The sequence below is a fragment of the Protopterus annectens genome, chromosome 2.part1 (genome assembly GCF_019279795.1).
Source record: "Protopterus annectens isolate FY-2018-M chromosome 2.part1, PAN1.0, whole genome shotgun sequence".
Lineage (NCBI taxonomy): Eukaryota > Metazoa > Chordata > Ceratodontiformes > Protopteridae > Protopterus > Protopterus annectens.
Genome location: NC_056729.1, coordinates 579,280,822 through 579,294,262, shown reverse-complemented (window position 1 = coordinate 579,294,262; position 13,441 = coordinate 579,280,822). Strand labels below are relative to the sequence as shown.

Sequence of the window (13,441 nt, the reverse complement as noted above, 5' to 3'; positions counted from 1 at the left end):
ACCATACCATGATGTATGTGGATAGATTAAAAGCTGTGTCACTGTAATCTGTCTTGTACACAATGAGTTGACTTCTGCCTGGCATCCAGGCCACTGTCTGATCCTATCCAAAAATCTGATATAGCGGATGACATCAACAGTGTCTGCTGAGGAGAATGTAACAGTGTCTCACATGCTGGTGTAAAATGCTCTCTGTAATGTCAAGCAAGAGCTCACACACACACACACACACACACACACAACTGCGGTGACAACAAAACTTCTATCCAAGTACACAGACTACAGAAAACAGTACTTTACACAAGCACCATGGCACAAGTGTGACTTCAACAACAGTGCAGGTCAACTTACAGTAGATATCTGCAGGCTATGTGGGAGACAAGATGTTGGGAAGCCTGCATAAGTTCATATGAGGATACTAGCTTAACAGCTCAGTACTAGTGGGTGTTGTAATCGTGGCCGAGTGGTTAAGGCTATGGACTTAAAATCCATTGGGGTTTCCCTGCACAAGTTAGAATCCTGTTGATTATGTTGCTGCTGTTTTGGGGATGCATGGCTAGGCTTAAAAAGGCCCTTGTGGTCTCATTAGCCTAGTAAATATCTATGGACCTATGAATAGCCCTAGAGTCTTTAGAAGCCTAGCTGTGTGAAAACACAAGTACACTTACTGAACATAGTTAGATGGTCATTGTTACACCAGCACCAAATGGTCCAGTCCACGAGGGAGATACGTGCCAACCCAGAGGTGACGTTACAGTCACCCAACCAGTAGTCAAGGTTGCGCTCAAACAGAATCATTGAGAAGCACTGCTTCACATGCAGTGAAAGCCTATTACAGAGGAGTGTGAATTGCTGGGTGATGAATCTGTCTCCACAGCATGTTCTGTATGTCACAGACTAGGTTGAGAAACCTGGGGCAAGTTATTCTTTGATTTGCTGATGTCCAGCATTTCTAGTAGGGCATGGTTTGATACTGCTCTGTAGGCCAGTCATAGGTCACCGCTCAGAAGCTCAAGTGATACAGAGTACCATGACAATTCCTTTAGTCTTTCGATGTATGTCATGTTTGGAGGCCTTGGATTCTTACAGGCACAAGGAAATGCAAAAATGTGTCTTTTTTTTATGTTATCCATCTGAAAAGTAGAATTTAATGTTAATCACAGCACTAACAACAGTCGTGTTATGCGTTGTTTCCAATTGCTAGAGGTGTCTGGTGAGGTACAAACAGAAGGGAATACTGTACTCAATTAGTAGTCTGATAAGGGTGGAGTACAGCAAAGGTATGACCACTCTGGTCTTGGATGTGATGTTCAAATGTACGAGGTGCACAATGCTGAATGTGTGTGTCACCACTATGGACAGTGATAAAGTATAGATTGCTATCAACATGTGTCTCAAAGTCTCACAATACTGTTTGATCTCAGAGGGGAGTTATGTATGTCATAATTAGCAGGGGTACTTCATTACCAAAGGGAACAATGAGACACCGTATGCTTTAAGGTTTAGTCCGCGAGTTTAGCACTAATCATTTGTGTGTGTTAAGCCCCTTCCGTCATATGCTAACATTATTGGGGGACAGTGTGTCCAATTAACAGCCATCTGCAATCTTGGTAAATCACAGGCCATCTACTGTTGCCTGCGCTTCAGGGAAGTAGTTTGCAAACAGTTGAGGGCCCAGCAGAAATCATTGTAGTACTCTAATAAGTGGCTAGTGGTGGAGGTGCAGTCCCCAAATTTGAGAATATGTGTTCTGTCAGTGAGCCAGTTGGCTATGCATTTGCTACTGTATGGCTTAATTCCCACTTGGGAGATATTCACTATGAGATATGAATGGGGGATAGTGTTAAAGGCCTTAGATAACTGCACATTGGTGGTGTGTTCTGTTATCCCTCATTCAGGTCTTTGGGGTCAGTATGAAAGAATTCCACAAAGTTCAATAAACAAGATCTACTCTTGACAAAAAGAAAATGGGTTGTGTCAAGTGTGTTGAAGGTCAGCTATGTCCCTGTGGATAAGGTACATGCTGATTTCTTCCCTAGCCTTGCAGTTACAGGTTTGTAAACATATGGGTCAATAGTTGTAGGTGTGCATATTACCAAATTTATGTGCATTGCATGTCACACATTTGATATTACATTTTGCAGTGTAGGTGACATAGGTGTGGAACCATTTCACACTGAGCTGATCGAAGGAAAGACACTGAGGAAACTAGGAGCTATAATATATAACATTAAGTATCCTGTTTTTTGTTTATTTTGTTCTTTATTTCTTTGTTATTTATAGCACTTTGTGTACTGTGTATTTTTCTAGCTAGTTTCACTGTGTGTGAGGTATTAACTGGAAATTGTCCACTTTTATTAAGCATCTGTTGGGTTGTTTGTTTCTGATAACTTGTTGCAGTTAAACTCTTTTTTCTAGAGGCTCCTTCAGCTGTTTACAACTTTCATTTAAAGGCTTACTGCTGCTTTTCAGCAGTGAGAAACATTTCTACAGTTTATTTCCCACCCTCCTTGCCTGTTGGTATAGTGTTTTTATAGTTGGCGGCTTTGCAGTTGCCCGCCCCTAGTGTAAATTTGATCTGGGACCCTCCTCCCAGTCTAGTGTCATTACCTCATTCTACCCAGTACAGGGATAACATTTGAGAAGGCCAATCAGCTTAGTTTCTGCTACTCCTTTCTCTCTTTCCACTTAAAAAAATATATCTGCTTTTACTTATTTGTGTTTCTTCCTACTTTATTTTGCTTTTGTGTCATCTTAAAAGTACTCAATTGTATTTATTACTGCTTGGTGTAACTCATTCTAAGCCTTTTAGTTTAAGCACTTCGGCTTCAGACCACTTGTTTTACATTAAGAAGGTTTGTGGTCTGCACTGTAGTGGCAGAACAGGTAGCTTACCATCCTTCTAAGTTGGGAACTGCCGATTGACGGCTCAGTGTCTGTTATTCTAAAAGTGTATTAATTCTGGTTTAAGCACTTGGGCTACAGGCCAGTTATTTTACGTTAAGAGGGTTCGTGGTCTGCACTCTTGTGGGAGGAGAGGCTGGACTCTGCCCTTCTGAGCTGGGAATTTCTGGTTAAAAGCTTATAGTGCCTGCATATTTGAACTGCTTCTTACTGAAATTGGTACACCTTGTTTGCTGTAGCATAGACTAGATCCAGGCCTGCTGAATCTAGCTTTGTTTGTATAACTTGAGCAGTAATCCAGGCATTCTTTAAAGTATTCAATTGTATTTATTATTGCTTGGTAGTAACTTGATTAAAGTGTAGCTATCATCAAGTCTTTTGGATTAAGCATTTGGGTTTCAGACCAGTTGTTTTACATTAGGAAGGTTTGTGGCCTGCACTGTGGCTTATAGTGCCTGCATATTTGAACCGTTTCTTACTGAAATTGGTACACCTTGTTTGCTGTAGCATAGACTAGATCCAGGCCTGCTGAATCTAGCTTTGTTTGTTTGCTTGTTATTTCCCTGAAACGCTAATTCCACCTAAAACGCAGCTTTTCAGTGCTTGTGTGTATCCCTAGTGATATCTGCATTGCTTACTGTACGTATTTCCTTGTTTCACTTGAAAGAAAGATACTGTTTGTCGTTTTTTGCATTTAAGTTAACACATTGCATTTAAGTTACCTGGCACTTGCTCACTAAATCAGCACTAAAAAATTAAAAGCACTACACCCTCACAAACTCCCCTTGAGTACCTTGTTCTCCATTGGCCCTTTTTTCAATTATAAAGGAATTCCCAATACTATTCTAGCATGTCCAAAGGTCAGTTATCAATCTCCTCTCCGGTCCAGCTGGTGAATCTGGGAATCTTGAGGCAATGTTACAACTGCCTCATGTACACAGACAACCCTCTCCTCCTCCCAACAAATTCCAACACTTGTGAGAGAAGCAACCATATAGCCAAACTGGAGGCTAAGCTCTCTCAACTCAGTACTGGCGTAACCAGTCAGGAGGAGAAGGAAACCACACTCACTACAATTCCAGTCTCACATAGACCTGCCACGACAGCAAACCAAACACAAACACACAAAAACATACTCAGAGGCTCCAAATAAAAATCTGCCTAAGCAGCAGAGACCTCCAAAGCAGACACCCAAGCAACTGCTACCCCAAAACAAAACACGTGCAACACATAGCTCACAAAGCCAGTGTGCCGAACAGTCACAGCCCTTAAGGCTAAATAACACACCTGATACACTTGTAATAGGTGACTATCGTCAGGAACACTGACGTCCCGCTCACCAGACTGAACAAGGAGAAGGTCACGGTGAGCTGCCTTGTCGGGCGCTAGGATCCGCCACAAAACACAAGCACTCAGGTCACTCAAAGGCAAGTACAAATATGACTCAGTCATTGTCCATGCTGGTGTGGATGACCTGAGACGCACCTCCCTGAACTACATGAAAAGAGACATAGAGGAGCTCTCTGAGCATGTAGCCCAGGCCGGTATGACCCTGACCTTGAGTAGCATCTTACCCTCACCAAGAATGATGCCACAATATGAAGACAAGATGATCAATTTCAACAATTGTCTTAAGCACTGGTGTCATTCAAAGGGGATCCAATGCCTGTCAGCCTGGGATGACATGCTCGACAAGCCACAATGCTTCACTAGGGACGGCTTACACCTGTCACCCCTGGGCTTTCGGATACTGGCAAAGGCTCTTGCTACCCCCATAGTAGCTTTTTTAGGCAAGGCTCAAAAGACAAACCCACTTCCATAGGTATCACAAGGGATAAGAAACTAAGAGAAATGCTACTCAGCGCCAGAAGTCTAAACCTCAAGATGCATGCACTCGAAACTCTCCTTAGCATGGAGAACATCGATATCTGTGCAATAACAGAAACCTGGTTCAAGGCTCCCGAGAGCACCCCAGCACTACCAGGTTATACCTCATACCATGCTTTTTGACCCCAAAACTTGGACCAAACCACAAAAGGAGGGGGAGTATCAATATTCGTCAAAGATACCCACACCTCCAGGTTGGTGGCACAGCACGAAGCATCAGAGACTATCCATGTGCAACTAACAGTGGGTAAAACTGCCTTCCAGTTTATAGCCTGCTACAGACCACCCTCCCAAACCCAGGAACCCCACTCGGCCTTCTTGAGAACATGGAAAAATATGAAGGTCTCACCAAACACCATTATATTGGGTGACTTCAGCTACCCAAACATAGACTGGGAGCATTACTCTAGCTCCAACACCCTAGCCCAAAGGTTCCTAGAATTTATACACTCAAATGCTATGGAACAACTTGTTACCACTCCCACAAGAGGGGAAAACATACTGGACCTGATCATCACCAACATGGGGACTCTATGCTCCAGACCAGAAGTGTATCCCTCACTGGTAAGATCAGACCATAAACTAATCTCACTGGATATTCACATCCCGACCCCACCCCCTGCCCAGAAAACCACAGTGAAAAACTTCTCTAAAGCAAATTTCACACTCCTCAAAACTGAGGTGGAATCCTTCAAAGCCCCCAGGCCTGTGGAAAATACGGCCCAGACCGCAGAATCCTTTATAAACGCATTAACGCATTCTATGAACACCTTCAGGAATGCATGGATCATGCAATCCCAAATAAAACCAAGACCCAATCCTCCAAAGGCAGATGTCCTGTCTGGTGGACCCCAGCCATAAACAAACTACACAATAGAAGGAGGAAACTACTACATGATAGAGCAAAATCCCAAAAAGGAGGGCATCTCTGATCAGTATTAGCAAAAAACTACGGGCACTCATAAAATCATCTAAGGCCAGCTTAGAGAGAAAAATTGCACAGGACACTAAGGATAATCACAAGGCTTTCTTTAGTTATGTTAGGAACCTGGGTGGGAATTCCCAGATATGCTCAGAATTAGTCCAAAATGACAAAAAATACACCAAACCCGCAGACATTGCCAACATCCTAGCTTCAGCGCAAACTTCTCCCCCCCTCCCCACCAAAAGGGCAAATATCTATCCCCGCAGACTGCTGCCCCCCTGACATCTCAGATACTCACCTAAGAGCCGCCCTCTCCAAAGCAAAAAACACAGCATCAATGGGACCAGATGGTGTCCCGGGCTGCGTCTTACATGAACTCCAAGAAGAGCTAAACCCAAACATAAAACTACTGTTCAATCTCAGCCTTACTACAGGATATGTACTCAAAGAGTGGTGTACAGCAACAGTGGTCCCTCTCCACAAAGGTGGTGCCTCAACGGATCCTGGAAACTATCGCCCCATAAGCCTGACTAGCTTGGTCTGCAAAGCTATGGAAAGGATCATCATGGACCTCATAAATAAAGATATTGGGGACCTACAGACACTGGATCCTACCCAGTTTGGCTTTAAGGGCAGATCCTGCCTCTTAAACCTGGTTGATTTCTTTGAAACAGTCACCAAGGCCATTGGCGAGGGGAAGGTGGTCCACACAGCCTACCTGGACCTCGCAAAAGCCTTCGATACAATACCCCACTCAGGCATTATAGATAAGCTCACCAGCTTAAATATAAACCCCTACGTCACTAGATGGGTTGCAAACTGGCTCAAGGACAGAACCCACATGGTTAGAATTGCTGCAGTCATGTCAGACTCCAAACCAGTTACAAGTGGCGTCCCACAAGGCTCAGTCCTGGGACCTCTCTTGTTCGGTATATATTTCTCGGAGGTACAGGCCAACACGGAAAGATTGTGGCTGACCAAATTCGCAGATGACTGCAAACTGGGCACCATAATCGACTCTCCAGCCAACACAAGCATCCTCCAAAAGGGCCTCATAGTAACAGACAACTGGTGCCAGAGCCATGGCCTCAAGCTAAACACCAAAAAGTGTATAGTCATCCCCTTTGGCAAAAACAAAGTGCACACAAATTACCACATAGGTGGTAATCCATTAAGTACAGAAGAAGTAATTAAGGACCTGGGGACCCAAGTTGATAGCAATCTCTCATTTGACAACCACGTGGCCAAAGTGGTTAGAAAAACATTTTATATAGCCCACCTAATCATGAAGGGATTCACATCTAGATCAGGGGAGGTCATCGTGCCTCTTTACTCATCCCTCATCAGGCCTGTAATTGAGTACAATGCCCCTTTTGGGATGTACCTTACCAGATACCTGCAGCAACTGGAAAACCCCCAAAAGTACCTCACCAAGAGGATCAAAGGGCTCAAACAGATGCCATATGCTGCCCGGTTAAAGAAACTCCAGCTCTACTCAGTGGCATACTGCCTGCTCAGAGGCGATCTGTGCCTGACGTATAAAGCCATGTCCAACCCGGAATTAATGGACATGCTGCACCTCAGAAAATCCAAATCCCATCGAGCTATATGCTCGAGAGACTTGAACCTCAGCACTGAAATAAATAGGACATGCTGGAGGGATAGATTCATAACCCAGAGGCTCCCTTCACTCTGGAATAAAATCCCAGTCCAGGTTAGGCAGAGTCCCTCATTGACTCTCTTCAAGAGGAATCTTGATGAGTAGATGGGAGATCGTAGGTTTACCCCGGGTATCACTTCTGTGTCACTGTTAGACATATGCACAGTATACTAACCTCAGAAAAGGGCATAGCAAAATTAATTTAAAATGGGTGGCGAAAGCCAAACACACTGTGGCTAGGCTTATAAATGCCCTAGGGCAGATAGCCTAGTATAAACCTATGAACCTAAAAGTATCGAGACACCAGGGGTTGCAGTGCTGGGGGGTGGCAACATGTGGATGTATTGTAAGTATGTGAAATATTGTTAGAGCATTCCAAAGTCCTATGCACGGGGGAGTGCACGGCCAAAACCATATCAGCAAAAACAAAAATTGGCCAGCAAAAGCAGACACGGATGTTAGAATAAATAAGTCCTTTATTTCAAAAAATATTCAGACCGGTTTCGGCAAGGATTGCCTTCTTCAGTGTAGGACAAACATATAATGCCCTGTTATCATATGTAATATATACATAGTATAATCCAATAGGCAAACAGAAGTCATGAATATTAATGAAAAACTGAAAAAGTGAAATGCAAAAAATGCCATGAAGCCTTGAGCATTCAAAAAAGCTTGAAAAGTGAACAAGTGTAACACTTGAATACAAAAATAGACAATGTGAACAAATACAAAAGAAAAAACACATGAATGAAAACCAATAACAATAATAAAAAAATAATAAACCATATAGTAATACATAATTGTAAATTGCATATTAAATGATTCTAATTATAAATAGGGGAATGATCTGGACAAATAAATAAATAATGGAATAGTAAACATAACTGTCATTCATGTAATGTATACATAATGATAGATGATAAATGCCCCCCCAAAAATATATATAATAAAAATGCACCAAAGGTAATGAACCACAGATATATGAAACCTAAGACTAGACATTAACTATCCGTCGATGCGTGGATCACTACAGATGGTCATTGAGGCCAGGAGAAAAAAGGCCCCCAAGGGTGACAATCCAGTATTTCTCTTTATGATCCAAAAGACCATGCCAACCCTGTTTATGACTACGATCGCCCGTGATACGATCAATAATCATAAAAGTGAATTTGGCTTGTGGATGTTTGAGAGTATGCTGGTACAGGGCATTAGTAGTTTTATGATTTCTAATATCACTGCGATGTTCATTGATTCTAGATCTGAGGGGCCTGGACGTTTGGCCAACATAAAACGCCCCACAGTAACTACACAACCCAATCACAACCACAATTACCAAATATTTTGATGTTAAATACTTGACTGGTATTGCGACTGGAGAATTCCTTAGATTTATTCATCAGTGAGCATGACCCGCAATGACCACAGGGAAAGGAACCCACTAACTCCACTCCATGTAATGTAAGTTGTTTGTGAGTGGCCCCCCCACTACCTATGTGTTTATAATGAGATAAGTATGAACCCAATGTTTTGCCTTGTTTGTAAGCAAAGCGACACTGTTGCCCCAAAAGTGACCTCAATTGATCATTGGCTAGCAAGATGTTCCAGTGTTTGTTAATGGTGTTCCTTATGTTAATGTTTCTACCAAAGGTAGTGATGAATCGAAGGGGGGCCCCCAATCTGGTGTCCCGCTCTGTTTTATATTCTAACAACTTATCCCTACTGATCTGGTTGACCCGGCATCTGGCTAAGTTGACATCCTTGTTATCATAACCCCTGCTGGTAAATCTCTGACACAAATCCACGCAAGCTAAATCATATTCTACCCCATTTGAACTGAGGCGCTTGATACGCATGAATTGTGACACCGGAATACTCCTGATAGTGTGGCGTGGATGCATGCTGGTAGCATGTAACAAAGTATTGTATTGTGGGTATTTACGGAAAACCTTAGTTGATAATGTAAGGTCCTGATTCTTGGTGACTGTAACATCCAAAAAATTGATGGTATTCTGATCATATGATAGGGAGAATTCCAGTCCCCATATATTACTGTTAAGGTATTCGACAAATTCACGTAAATAACTCAAATCAGCACGCCACACTAACCAGCAGTCATCCAGATAACGTCGCCAGATGTCCATTTCAACCTGATAAATATTGTGTGAATTGTCATAAATCATGTACTCCTCAAAATAAGCCATGAAAAGGTCAGCATAAATGGGAGTGAAGGACGCTCCCATTGCTGTACCTTGCAATTGCCAGTAACACTGGCCTTGAAAGTAAAACACATTTTTATTGAGTACATGTTATGACAAACAAATGAGTAGAGTGTTAAACCCTGGTGTGTACAAATTTGCCCTGTTCAGCCAATATTGGAGAGATTGTAGGCCTGCCCAATGTGGAATACTGGTATATAAAGCCTTGACGTCCAAAGTACACATATACCACCCTGGTTCTAACTGGGTATCCTGGATAATCTGTAGGAATTGGGTTGTGTCCTGCAACCTGGCCCTGACCAAGCCCAACAGAGGTTTAAGGTATTTGGTGAGAAAGGCTGATAGAGGTTCCGTTAGTGATCCTATTCCGGAGACAATAGGTCTACCAGGAGGTTTGATTAGTGATTTGTGAATATTCGGCAAAAGATATAGAATCTGTTTGCAGGGTTCTGATACAGTTAGGGATGAGAGACATTTTTTAGTAATAATCCCCTCCTCAAAAGCAAGATTTAGAAAAGAGTCAATTTTCTCTTTGAAATGCGGAGTTGGATCTATGGACATATGCATATAGCAAGTTTTATCTGATAGTTGTGACAACCCCTCCTGTATATAATCATCTGAATTAAGTACCACCACAGCACCTCCCTTATCAGCTGGGAGAACCGCTATGTCTTTGTTATTACGTAGTTGATCCAGTGCCAACTTATCACATGTAGTAAGATTATTTTGTAACATAATGTGGCCATGATTTTCAAAATGAAGGTCCCTGAATACAGATTCCATGAAAATCGAAACATATTTATTCATAGGTGGTTGAAACACAGATCTACCAAACCTAAAATCATCCGATGTATATGAACTGTCCTGAGCAAAAAACAATTTCAGATTGAGGTTGTGACAAAAAGCCTGAAGATCCTGAATAATATGATATTCATGAGAGAAAAAAGCTGGTATGTAATTGAGGCCCCTGTTCAATAGGGCTGTTTGTTCTTCTGATAACAGGGTTCTAGAAAGATTCAAGACATTTTGATTTGATACCTGGGCTGTAGCTAAGTCAGAAAATTGTTGAGTAAACCCTGAAAAGAGATGTCCGGAGGTTCTTTTCTTGTGCTTCCTGCCCCCCCGATGCCCTGTGCCACGTCTAAAGGGATGTTTTTATTACTTTTCTTTCTGTTGGGTGATCCCCTATCAGAAACCCCTTCACTGTCTGTAAAGGAAGGGTAATCCCCTGATGTACTGTTAAAGGAACTGTCCCTATTTTTTAAAATAGATCTAGGCCTCTTTTTGGTACGACTGGGCCCTAGCCTTTTTTGATCAGTTTCAGCAAATCTGACAGATCGACTGAACTCAAAGGGTCTGCCCCTTTGGTAATCTGAAAAGTCTCTATGGAATTTTTTGATTTTACGTTCCTTTACGATCTTTTCATGTTCAGTCAGATCTTTTGATAATTTCTTAATGTTATCTTGGTATTTCGGAGAGGATTCAAATTTGCTAACATCTGAACATAATGTCTTAATCTCTTGTATATTCATATCAACAATCCTTTCATAATATTGTAATAATATATTCACAAATAGCATGGACCCCACCTGTAACGCTTCCTTCCAGTCTTGATTTAACTTATCATCCGGTCTCCCAACTAGGGGTTGAAGGCGTATTCTAAGCCCCCTTGGGGCCATCTTCTGGGTAGAATAGGCTCGAAACAATTTAAGATGCCAAATATTGGATCTTAGTGTTTTAAATCCCTTGGTAAGGGAATGAAAAAACATATCACAATCCACGGATATTGATTGTTCACTGGTGTCCGGATCATTGCTTGGTGGGGTGTTGATCCCAAAAACACCTATATCCTGCCTATCAGCACATAATCCAGACAAAATACTATCCAGGTCCATGCTGTGAATAAATATGGGTGGTAGCCCGAGAGGATGAATTATAAAATGTGGTTTAGGAACCCCAAACGTACCAAAAAGTGGATAAGGTCCCCGTAACAATTATGTTCCAAATTTGAAAAGGGATAATCCCAATAGATGGCACCAAAACCAAACGAAAAGGGCAGGAAGCACACCAAAATTCCAAGAGTAAGTTTTGAAAACTAATCACGAAGTAATGTTAGGGGCTCAGATAAAGATATTATAATATAAAGTCCCAAATTGGGAGTATGGATTTAGTCCTAAGTATATTGATATCAATATACGTAGTACATGTATGACTCAACTGTCTATGCAATATGGTTGATCAAAATCATCTTGAGGACATAAATCCACTATGTTAATTGGTCTATTTACTAAAATGGCAAAACCAATACAGCAAAACCAGTATAATGATAGTGAATCAGTATGTCCAAGAACCACCAACAACTCCCTATACTAGTGATGCAAAAGTTAACTATATGTATGAAATGCCTGACACCACAAATGAAAATACAAAAAAAATGAATGTTAGAATATTGTTAAATATTCAGCCTATACAAATAGCATTTGGGCTAAATACAGTAATGTATCTTAAATACCGTGAGCCCAATGAAAAAATGCCACAATGGGTCAAATAGAACTTGGCCTAGTAATACAAAAGATGTACTAAAATAGTGAAATGTCTTGCAAAAACAATATAACCCCTAACATTACTTCGTATGTCGTTTAGAATATTTTGATTGGTGTAAACCATTGTTTTGTCGTCTTGGATTCACATCCACTGTTTGGTTCCACAGAATAAATGGTCTTAATAATTTAGTGATTTATTTCTTGGGCAGTTTGTCATTTTGTTTTTTTGTGTATTGAAAAGTACAGTTTTGTACCTACCATAAATGTAGATGTTCGAAGATCCACATTGCTGCAGTCATAACCTGTGGGTAGTCCGCTGTCCTCGGTCGGCCCGAATACCAAAGTGTTAAGCTGGCGTCGGTCAGATCTGACGTCAGTACGCCGTGGTACTAAAGCGGATGACCGACGCCATATCCTCAGTCTTTCTTGCCCCAGATGTCAGAAGGCCTTAAAAAGAAAGGCCATAACCAAAAACAGAAAAATACCCAAACACCAATGTAGAAACAATAGTTACACCACAAGCCACACAGCCACCCCAAACTACAGAGGGGAAGGAGGGAGGGTAAATTGGACTGCAGCAATGTGGATCTTCGAACATCTACATTTATGGTAGGTACAAAACTGTACTATGTTCTTCATCTCACATTGCTGCAGTCATAACCTGTGGGTAGAATCCCAAAGCAAAGGTAAAGGGAGGTTGGTAAAATCAGATAGCATTAGGAGCTGCTAACATGCCCTGTAAAACTGCAGTGGCAAACCCAGCCCTAGATTTGGAATAAAGAGGGAGATGGTAATGTTTAGAAAAAGTGTGCACTGAACTCCAAGTAGCTGCCTCCAAAATATCCTTAGTAGCTACTCCCCTTAGAAAAGCAGTAGAAGTGGCAGTCGCCCTAGTGGAATGAGGTCTGATTCCAGCCGGAACCTCCTTACCATGATGAGAATAACAAAAAGCAATGCAATGGCCAATCCACTTAGAAATAGTTTGTTTTGAAACAGGTTTTCCTTGTGAACCCAAGGCAAAAGAAATGAATAAAGTACAGTTTTGTACCTACCATAAATGTAGATGTCCGAACAGGATAGCATCTGCAGTCCTAACAAATGGGTTGTCCTGTCGTCAGGCAGCCCTTCGGTCGGCCGGATTCCAAAGTCTGGGTCTGGCCTCGGCTGGTGTCGCACTTCACTCGACGTCATCTCTGCTGGTCTTCGGGTATAAAGGCATCAGCCGACGCCATTTTCCTCAGTGTTTCTTGCCCCAGATGCCAGTTGCCCTCTTGGAAAACTAAATTTTGGGTAAATGCCAATGTTT

The 13,441-nt window shown here is 41.9% G+C and overlaps 1 protein-coding gene and 1 non-coding gene across 3 annotated transcripts in view; one reads left to right on the top strand and one right to left on the bottom strand.

The window, feature by feature from the left end:
• Positions 1 to 13,441, bottom strand: part of KHK (ketohexokinase) — a 678,771-nt gene that overhangs the window by 321,616 nt on the left and 343,714 nt on the right. The gene's annotated exons all lie outside the window — the stretch shown is intronic.
• On the top strand, positions 450 to 531 carry TRNAL-UAA. Its single transcript has one exon. It is a non-coding gene; the product is annotated as a tRNA-Leu (tRNA).